This window comes from Larus michahellis, chromosome 8, assembly GCF_964199755.1.
Source record: "Larus michahellis chromosome 8, bLarMic1.1, whole genome shotgun sequence".
Classification (NCBI taxonomy): Eukaryota; Metazoa; Chordata; class Aves; order Charadriiformes; family Laridae; genus Larus; species Larus michahellis.
In genome coordinates this window covers 32,791,040-32,801,359 of record NC_133903.1, presented here as the reverse complement: position 1 = coordinate 32,801,359, position 10,320 = coordinate 32,791,040, and the positions used below count along the sequence as shown (strand labels likewise).

The window sequence follows — 10,320 nt, the reverse complement described above, 5'->3', positions numbered from 1 at the left end:
TTGAAATTTCTCTGTGACATTTTTTTCATTTTTTTCCCAAGCAAAACAAACCAAAACAAGACAAGAAGGGCCTTCTAGAGCTAAAGAGAACTAATGCAGTATTGTATCCACTCCAGGAACCCAACTACTAAAACCTGCATAAGTTACTAAGTTAAACTGTGAACAACTCTAAGATGACCTATTGAGGATGATCTTTGCAACAGCTGTTATACTGGGTTTCATTTATTAGAGGCAGCAATACACTGTAACACCATCGGTCTTTCTCAGCTGCTACAGCCAACTCATTGCACATCTTTTTTGTGTCTGTCCTGGAAATCGCGGTTGTTTCTGCGGCGTTAATATACCTATGGCTTCCCACACTGCTCCTTCACTATTCCAGCCTCTTCAGTCCCGCACGGTACAGATAACTCTATCATTTTGGAAAATGCTAGATCCTCTGTGTTTGTCTGGTAGCTGGACTGACACGAAGCTGTAGGAAACCCAGCACCACCACGGCTGTCCCTTAAAGTGTCTAATTCTCAGGTAACTGTTTGAATATAGGTACGTAAAAACATAACTGAAGGGGTGAATGGAACCCTCAGTTTTTCTTTTCTTCTTCAGAGCTGTTTTCAGACAGCTTCACACATATACCATTGTGGGGGAGGGCAGTCCTTTTTCCCCTTTCCGAGAGGCCACGGCTTCCCTCAGCGCCCAGCCACCGCATCAGGAAGGATTAGCTTCACTCCCCCGCATTGCGGCATCTCGGAGAGCAGGCGTCCCGCTCACCTCCCTCCACACGGCCTCACCTTCGCTACCCTTTCGACTCCATTTTGGAATGACAGGTTTCTCCCTGCTGTCGTGCTGATCCTTGCTCTGCCACAGTAATGGTGCAAACAGACCAGCCAACGTCAGACAAATTTAGTGATGAGCCCTGGGGGACAGTTTGTTTTTTGGAAAGAGTTTTCTGATACTGCTGCTTGAGCATTGCTGTGAAAGCCATGTGTCCCTCTACTTCCACAGATTTGTGATGGAAAAGAGATATAGCGTTTTCTCTTTTAGCTGAAAAAAATCCTATAAATACTAACAGAGTTAATCATTGTGTCAAGTTTTAGGATTTGGAAGAAAACAAAATCATAGGCACTGAGATAAAAAGCAGTCAGTAGTATACGGTACCATTTGTTATTTTTCTGACTCCAAAGCTCCTGTCTTCTACTTTACAGAAATATTGTCTAGTTCTTTTATTTAATTATCTTAGCACTATCCACATACCATCTAGCCGTCCAAATTACTGACAAAATACTATACACTGACTGATCTTTTTCAATTAGCTTTTTGAGTTCTATGCTTTAAATATTTCAAAATAACATACACGAGAAAGAAAAAACTTTAGCTTTATAGTAGCATAATCCTGCTACATGTTGGGAGGCTTTGCAGGTCAGTTTCCCAATGTAAGAAAAATGACATATTCATCTTACTTTTGTACTTTTTTTTTTTTTCCCTTTCCTCCTTATTTTAGGCCATACACAGAAGGACGTGCATAGTATATCAAGTAAAGATTGAGCTCTGGTACTTGTTCACAATAGTTATCATCACTCAAAATCTCAATTTAAGGGAAATTCTGCTGTGTGAGCACATCTGAAAAAGTGAATAAAGATAACATTGTTTTAAAACTCAAAACAAGAAGTCAAAACTTGAACTATGTAGTTTAAACACAAACTGCTGATGATTTGAAAGAGGTAAAATTGTGATTTATTTTTATGAAATCTTTGCAGTGCAATAACATCAATGACATACAGGATGTAAAATTCCTACATTAGTTCCTATATTTAGGCCAGCTATGTCCTACCAGTATTTGCCACAAGTACGTTCTAAAATACCATTATACTTTGCCCTGTTATCGCCTTTTTAACCACAGAACTTCTGTCATTTAAAAACCGCTATGAGTAACTGAGCATATTTTAATACAAAGAAAATAAAGATAGATCAAGATCATAGTTTCCTAATGTTATATATAATTTTAAATTTTTCAGTAAAGTAAGAAGCTGTAAGAACTTCTATCCATCTTCTTGAGTCATTTGTACTGTATAAAAGTTGTATAAAGTTTCTTTCTAATATTAGTAGCAGTAATATAATTTTAGCAATCTTTAGAGATCCCTGAGGCTGAGGAAGATGGAGGGTCCTTCTCCCACATCCCACAGGCTCCACGGTACACCCTGTACTGGTGTTCACATGCAGGTAACACCTGTACTTGGCAATATTATGCTTCATTTTGCATATCAAGCTCAGGTTGTGGTGCAGCCCCCATGGGCCTTAGGGCCAGGAAGAGGAATACAGCATCTGCTGTTCCTGTGACCCACACACCCATGAGTTCTCTGCCCTGGAGCAGAGGGGCAACCCGCAGCCCCCTGGCTAGCCCCCCTCTCTGCCCCTGGGCAGCAGGGAAACGGCCACCCTCTGCTTCCGCTGGTTTTCCTTCTAAAGCTCATGCGAGATCTAAAGCAATTCTACTCCAGATTTCAGCAATATGGCGAATATGTGCACAAACAAAAGTATGGTTCAGAAAAAAAAAAAGACAGACTAGATATTTAAAATAGCTACAGAATTAAAAAGAAGGAAGCAAAGACAAATGTGTCAAAATAGCAGTAATTTAAAACTCCTGAGCGTTCATAATTTCCATGAATCAGAGAGAGGTATTTTGACAGAAGAAAACCAGAAGTACTGTAACGTGGGTAAAATGCCTCCAACAGCTATGAGACTGTTAACTTGTATTAGCTCGCTTTGTTGAATATTACTCATACTCACAATCATACAAACTCCCATGGTTTAAACTCACGTCATACCACAGAATATCATGGTAAAGAATTTAACATTTAAAATACATAAACCCAGAGACTGCAGTTTTGATCAAGGTAAGAATTAATTTCAGTAGGTGTTCATTTTGGATAAGTTCTATAGATTTGGATCTGGAAATGTTTAGGGTGGTGAGCCATAAAGTTAGATGCTGCAGCTAATATAAGATGTTGAAGTATTATTTTGCCTATTAATTTAAAAACAAAAACCAATGACCAAAAAAAAAAAACCAACCCAAAACCAAACTACTAACAACAAAACACACACACAAACAAAATGAAAGAAAAAACAGAAACACAAACTAGAAAAACCCCAGTCTAAGAGGAGTTTCACGTCTTTTAACTTGAGAGAGCAGAACTTCTGAGAATGAACTGAGCTTTTGGAAAGCAGAAAGACTACCTTTTTTTTTTTTTTTTTTTTAATGTGTAGCTTTTCCAGGGCATAGAAAGGCAGAGGCAAAATATTCAGGGTTACAGATGACAAGTGACTGTGAAGGACTGTGAAAAGGAATCTTTGGCATCTGAGCTGATAGAAATAGCTAAGGAGAAAAGGAAGCAGAGGTCAGGGGAAGCACTTTAAGTAAGATGGTGCCTTTCCTTCAAGGCTAAAGTAAACGTTCTTGTGAAAACAAGAAACCGCTATATTCATTTGTCCTCTCATTGGCAGAAAATGCCTTGTTTTCTGCAACTCATTGATCTCTTACAGATTCTTATCTGACTTCTATGAGGAGGGTGCCTGAATGCTTCACAAAAGATGATCTATTTACCTTCAGAATATTTTAGTGAAATAGGGCATTCATGCTCATCTTACAGAATGGAGAAGACAGAGAAACCAAATTACTGACCGAATGTGACACAAGTCATCCCTGGTAAAACGCAAAATGGAGCCCATTGCCTAGATTATGTCTCTACCCACTGCAAAGCTATCTTTTCAAGCTGAATTATGCCAACAATTAAATAACACCATAATGAGAAATAGATTACATATGCAGTTTTGGAGGTTACTTTGCTCTGCCTTTTTTTTTTTTTTTTTTTAAATATACCAAACGTGTCATTAGCATGCAGGACAGTTGGGAGGGGGTTTTGTGACAGGCAGAGGAAATTACTGGCTTGCTAATGGACAGCTGAAGGTTACAGTATACATCTTCATACCATGAAAATTATGTACAACTTCAGTAATACAATCTCAAAAATAAAACACCAAGTGAAAAATGAATTCTTCCCAACTGGCATAAGCAGGCTGTATTCTCGGTCATGAAAGCGAGAGTTAAGATGGTTGCCTAAAATATTTTACAATGTGGTCTGGTCAAGAGGTGCCCAGAATGTTTAGTCCAACAGTGTCAATAACCTGAGCAGTCTCTCATCTCTCCATAAGGTGTAAGGGCATCCAGGAGGCTAAGTGAAGAACACATTGGTCTTACTATTCCTTAAAAATTGAAGGGAATATTTTTTTAAATTTTATATCCACCTTTCAAAACTCCTAATTTTTAAAAAAGTATAGGCAGAAGCAATGCACTAGATCTCTCTGAAAATACCAGAATTAAAAAAAAAAAGTAAAATAACTGTCACAAAGAAAGTGTATAATCTAGTCAACATATAAATATACAAAACAAGTCAAAAAGCATGAAGAGACAACTGTGCATACTGCCAACAAAAATCTCGACATACCATACATACGTCTTCAGTATCTCGAGGACTCATATGACAAAGGCGCTGTAGCCAAATGAAAAAGAACAAATGTATAATTCATGAGGATTGGCGTTTTAACACACTAGAGCTTTTGGCTGTCTAAAAATAGAATTGTGAAACATAAGAAGCAATAGTATTGTCTCTAAAGCTACAATCATGTTTTATTTTTCTAATATTGTCTTCAGTAAAAGCTATGATTTGGAGCTCATTCCTGTGTTTTGTAGAGACTTTCTCTCCTGTTGATTTATGTATCTTTACTGGAAGGCATAACCTTATTCTTACCTTTGCTTTGCTCTATGTAAATGATTTAGAAAGGAGTATATTTACTAGTAGGTTTAAAACATTCCTTTGAGTTATGATTTTTTTTTTTTTTATGTGGCAGATATTTGACACGAGATCACAAAATGCAGGAAGAAATATTTCACACAGTCAAATCTTCCTCCCATGATACACCATGTATATAAGATAAGGCAACAGTTGGGACTCAACGCAACATAAAGACTTTCCAATCTGACCTTCAATTGTCCTTTGGACCCCCTTTTCCACCTTTGCCCCCACCTTTGTCTTTTTTTTTTTATTCAATGTAAACAGCTGTTATATAAGTGAATTGCAATATTACTAAAAGAAGAGACCTATCTTAAAAGTTTGTGCAAAAATTAGAGGAATTAAGTGCTAAATAACTGGACAAAGCTGGACAACAGGAACAGAGAAGATCGAAAAGAAAATACGTACACAGAGTCTGGTAAAATAATAAAAATGTAGTACTTGCAAGAACAATTATAAATTATGTTTTTGTTTTAAATATAGTCGGCAGGCAGCTTAGAAAATGAAAATAAATCTCATCTAGCTGACAAGAAAGCACCTCTTAAAGGAGATTAGGCACAAATACACAACTACTGTTAAATACTAGAGACTTCTATCTTTATGTTAATACACAAACTCCAAACCTGCTACAGTCCAATGGACATACAGTAGCTCAACCCCAGAACTGTCAGGCTATATTATTTTCAGTACAGCAATTATTTCAGTGACCTACTTTTTCCACACCAGTTTCCTACTCTAGGCAAGAATCAAAAGCAAGCATAAAGCAAGAAAGTTTTTATTAATATTATCAAAGATTCCCTCTCTGGTTTAGACTCTGCATTTGAGTCAACAGGAAAGACATTTGATGTGGACGTTTTTGGTAAAATTCTATTGCAAATTAAAGCAGATAACAGAGTCAGTGGTTTCCCCTGTAAGAAACACATTTTTATGTTGATTCCTCCTCTAGCTTTTCCAGTGATTAAATGATGAATGGAGAGGCCAGGGTGTGGAGCAGTGCACATAGTTTTGCCAGCTGAGGACCCATAACGTAGGAAACTTTGTTGTGTGACTCAATGCAGCTCGTTACTTTCATTTTAAGATGTAACTTCAGTTTGAGGAGGAAAACAATTAATAGTGGTCTCATCATTTAAATTGCAAGTCCTTATTAACATGGGTTTATATTTCACTGTTATTCTCTGGTTTCTTCCTTGCTTCAGGAAAAACCCCAAAACATTACTGGTGCCACATAAGTAGCAGGCTGTCTCCTGATTGTGCAGGACCGCTCGGCACTAGGGATGTATTTGGGCAAGACAAGGGATACATTCAGGAAAGGTTCTATCCTTTTGTATCATATAAGGTGTGAGATTCAATCCCAGGGGACCTGCTTCCTAGCACCTGCTGGCGAGCATGACTCATTCATAGATGCAACTGTAATATTCAACCCTTCATCACTTTTCAGGGTATGAAAACTAAGGACCAATCTTGTGTCTGATTAAATCTCTTGCATAGATGATCAATAGAAGTTTTAGTTCATTATTTATCTTTCTATGCAGAAAGAAGCCTCCTTCACAGCTGCCTGTAACCATTTCACCATCAAAACTGTCACTACTTTTAAACTTGCCAAAGGCTACTTCTCCAAGCTCTATTGTCACTGACTCATCAAATCTGAAACGTCTCTGACCTTTGAATCAGTTGTCTTATTTCTCTTTTGACACCAATGACAACTAGAGAAAAAATGCAGATGAAACAGTCAGAAAATAACAGTGAAAGCAAGCTGACAATGCCAAATCCATCCAGGAAAGCGTCAGTTCTTAAAGATGTTGAATGCTCCCTGTGAAATAAGGATGTTCTCAGCAGTTGCTGCTTCTCTGGAACTCAGTTGTTAGGCTCTAAATATTTTGAATAAAAAAATCAAAAAAGCAGAGGAATACCTGCAGCCTTCTCCCGTGACTTTCAGTGAACACAGACGAGTCAAAGTCCTTGCATAAGTTTTACATAAGGCTCAAGTCTCTCACGCACAGTGAGGCCAGGGAAGGAAACCTCCCGGAGCACCTGGGAACAGCCAGTCCCTTTCAGCTGTCTGCCATTACCCTTGTACTCACCGTACCTTGCTAATTGCAACTCTCAAAAGTAAGGCCGAGAGGATGCCTGCCCAGGCAAAATGATTTGATCTGTCCGAGTACAATGTATTTCCCCTTTTAGATCAGTTAAAACGTATCAAAAATGATGCAAGTTGTAGAACAGTGCAATGTATAATTAGCTCTGTACAAAGCCCAAAGTTTGAAACTTGAATGCTACTAAATGCTAAGCTGTTAAATCCTTATTTGGGGTCATACATCCTGAAATGCTGTGCTGAGCTTTAAACAGTCGAAATTCACCCAAGCTATTGATCTGTATGATGAATCTCATTTAGGAATCATGCTTCTCTTTATAAATCCCTTTGAGTTCTCCCAGGCAAATGGAAGACTTGACTTTCCCACATTTAATGGCTAATATTACCCAGGAAGGAAGGCAGCTTTTGCATTTGCTCACAAATCAGCTCTGAGTAATTCTTACTCCAGTGTCTGTCCTTCTCATCTTTGGTATCCTTGCAGTGTTTCTGAAATGAGGACACCACCCCTCCTTTTTTTCATACTGTTCTTACTGGCAGAGATTACCAGAACAAGGTAGTAAACATTTCAACTGAAAATAAAATGCAAAACTCAAGGGACAGCCTTACCCTGAACTATCAATTACAATAAAACTTGAGTATGTAACAAATCTCTGCAAGATGAATGCATTGTAACACATGGGCAAAAACTGGGTGTTGGGAAAAAAATGTACATTGGTAATACAGAATGCATGAAGGGGAAAAGGGAGAAATGCCAGAGGAGGAAAGAATTTCTCCTACTTCTGTGACTTCTTTAATAAATGACCTATTTCTACTTTGAAGCTGAATTCCCCCAAAGAACTACCATCCTTCCAGAATTTGTACCACGAAGTTCAGGCTGCAAATTAATCTGATATTGACAATATGAGAGAGATAAACTCCCTTTAAAATAAAAAGACATAGATATTAATTCATTAATGATTACTAAATTCAGGAAATTAATGTGAAATTGTAAAACAATATATTAAAAACACTCTTACTGCATGATGCTGTCTCAGAACATGTAATTCATGTACGGAAACAGAAAGTTTAGTAATGAATGAAGGACTTGTGCTCTAAGCTAAACTGGGTACCAGCGCATTCATACAATGTGGGATAAAATCCTAAAAGATAATTACTTGCTCCAAACAGAAACTCTTCTTGCTCCCTTTTCTAGCCAAAGTTTCTCTCTTTTGAAGTTTCATGTCTATGCTTGCTTTGGGAATTATTTTCATTTCTGTTCCAGCCACAGGGTTCTTCCTTCTAAATATCCATTTTCAATAAATATTTTTGAATAAAGGTGCTTTATGATTCTCCCTCATCTGCTTATAGGCATTGAATCATATTTTACTTGATTTATTTCTTGTGCTGCCCTTTTAGTAAAGTAAATCTGTCTAGCTGTTTCTAAGAGGAGCTTTAGGATAGGCTTTGATGGAAACAAATCTAATTATAATTCTCATTTTCAGTGCTATAATCTACATAACAATAATATTTTCACTTCATACAGTGTAAGGAAAAAGGAATGAGCATAGTTTTGCACACCGCCTAAACCAGTCCATAGTTCAAAAAGAAAATCACAAACCAAACTTCAATATTCCACTTGAATTAATTCTCCTCCATTTAAAACTTCTCAATACTCAAATCAATCATCGTGCATATGTATCATCACCAAATTTAATAACAGCAACTTCAGGAAATGTCCATCATGCTAAAAATCAATGTGGTACCCACCATAAGCACTATGTAACATCTCATGGTACTGAACACCAAAAAAAGCCAGCGTGTGTTTTATATTCAAAGCGGATGGTACAGATATTTATGTCGCATTACTGAATGGAGTTTACTTTTGCATGACTTTGGATTTTTAAAATGTATTTTTCAAAAAATTATAGCATACAAGTCCATGGTTTCCATAAGTGCCATGGACTCTTCCCTTGCCTCTTTTCTAACTCATCTGACTGCTAGGCATCAAGTTTAAGTACTGAGAGAATTCGTAGTTTGTCCACGTAGTCACAAGAAACCCATACCAGGAAAAACAGTCACGGATAAAAATGACAATAAAAATAAAAGCCAAAGGTTTGGGGATTTATTATACTCATTAATGTGTTTCATCCAAGGTGAAACTATGCGCTATTGCATAGGTAGGCTGAGATTTTCAAATCTACGTTAAGGACATGTAGACTGGTTTCTTGAGAGCAAGGCATTCAAACCTCTTGAGCACTAAAAATGTTATTCACTTTATGAAGAATCAGGGCAAACGCTGGTTGCCGCAGGTAGTTAGCATAGCTAAAATCATTACAGTTCTGAATGTCAACAATATTCTGTTCTTCAGGTGTGAAAGGAAAAATTCCTATTTTGTTTGAAACCTTCACATATTTCCAGTAAAAATTCTTCAATTTAATGTTACTGAATTATGCAAAAGAAATAACATCTACTTACCAAATCAGTTTGTTGGGATATGAATCACGTGTTTCAGGTTCAAATATTTTTGGTAAAACAGGCTTCCAAGCATATAAATGCACTCAGAGATTCTGTGGAGACAATATAGAGGCAACATCAATGTTTTTGCAGGGTCTGTTGTTTAGGAGTGTTACAATATTTTACAGTGTATCATAAATATTAGCCCTGTAACAATTTTGAAAACCTCCTTTTTTTTAAAAAAAATGAAAAATTCAGCATGAATTTTCTATGTCATATAGAATCTGTCTGTCACTTGTAGGAATGCTATGTCCTGGAAAAATGTACCTTTTTTTTTTTTTTTTTTTAACTAGAGAACAAGAATTTTCTATTTGGTTATAATAATCACTTTCCAGCTAGCACATTCATCAAACAATGAGCAACTCACTAGGCTAACATATGCAGGAGCTTGCTTGTATATATTCATATTGTCTTCTGCCTGAAAAGAGTTAAATAGAGCATATAAATGATGAATACAGAGCATCTTGGGATACAAACCAACTAAAATGGGTTAATTAGTGAAAAACATGCATCAGAGTATAAGGCTCAACTGTAAATGTTATGTTTTTTTAAACCCATTATATCTGCTGACAGTATTTGGGATTATGGATAATATCAAAACAAGAGATGTTAATTTTCAAACGGAGTCGAGTGGAACATATTAAGGAGTAAGAACTATTCATTGTTTGAATAATAGTTCAGATGCACTCACATTAAACATACATTAGTGAATACATTTATTTGACATGCTCATATATAAGCATAATATGTAAGTGACCTAGAAAATACAGACATCTTATAATCAATGACAAAAATATTGAGACAGGCAAGCCCTGAGATCTTTGATCCAATATATTCTTTGGCAAATAAACAAAACATGTTATCCTGACAAAAAATATTCTTTGGAGTATTGGA

The 10,320-nt window shown here is 36.8% G+C and overlaps 1 long non-coding RNA gene across 1 annotated transcript in view; it reads right to left on the bottom strand.

Moving 5' to 3' along the window:
• Window positions 1-9,421: 9,421 nt before the first annotated feature.
• The window catches only part of LOC141747403 (uncharacterized), a 152,923-nt gene continuing 152,024 nt past the window's right edge, over window positions 9,422-10,320 (bottom strand). The window contains exon 3 of the long non-coding RNA XR_012588715.1: window positions 9,422-9,479. This is a non-coding gene — a long non-coding RNA (uncharacterized LOC141747403). The remainder of the gene's footprint in view (window positions 9,480-10,320) is intronic.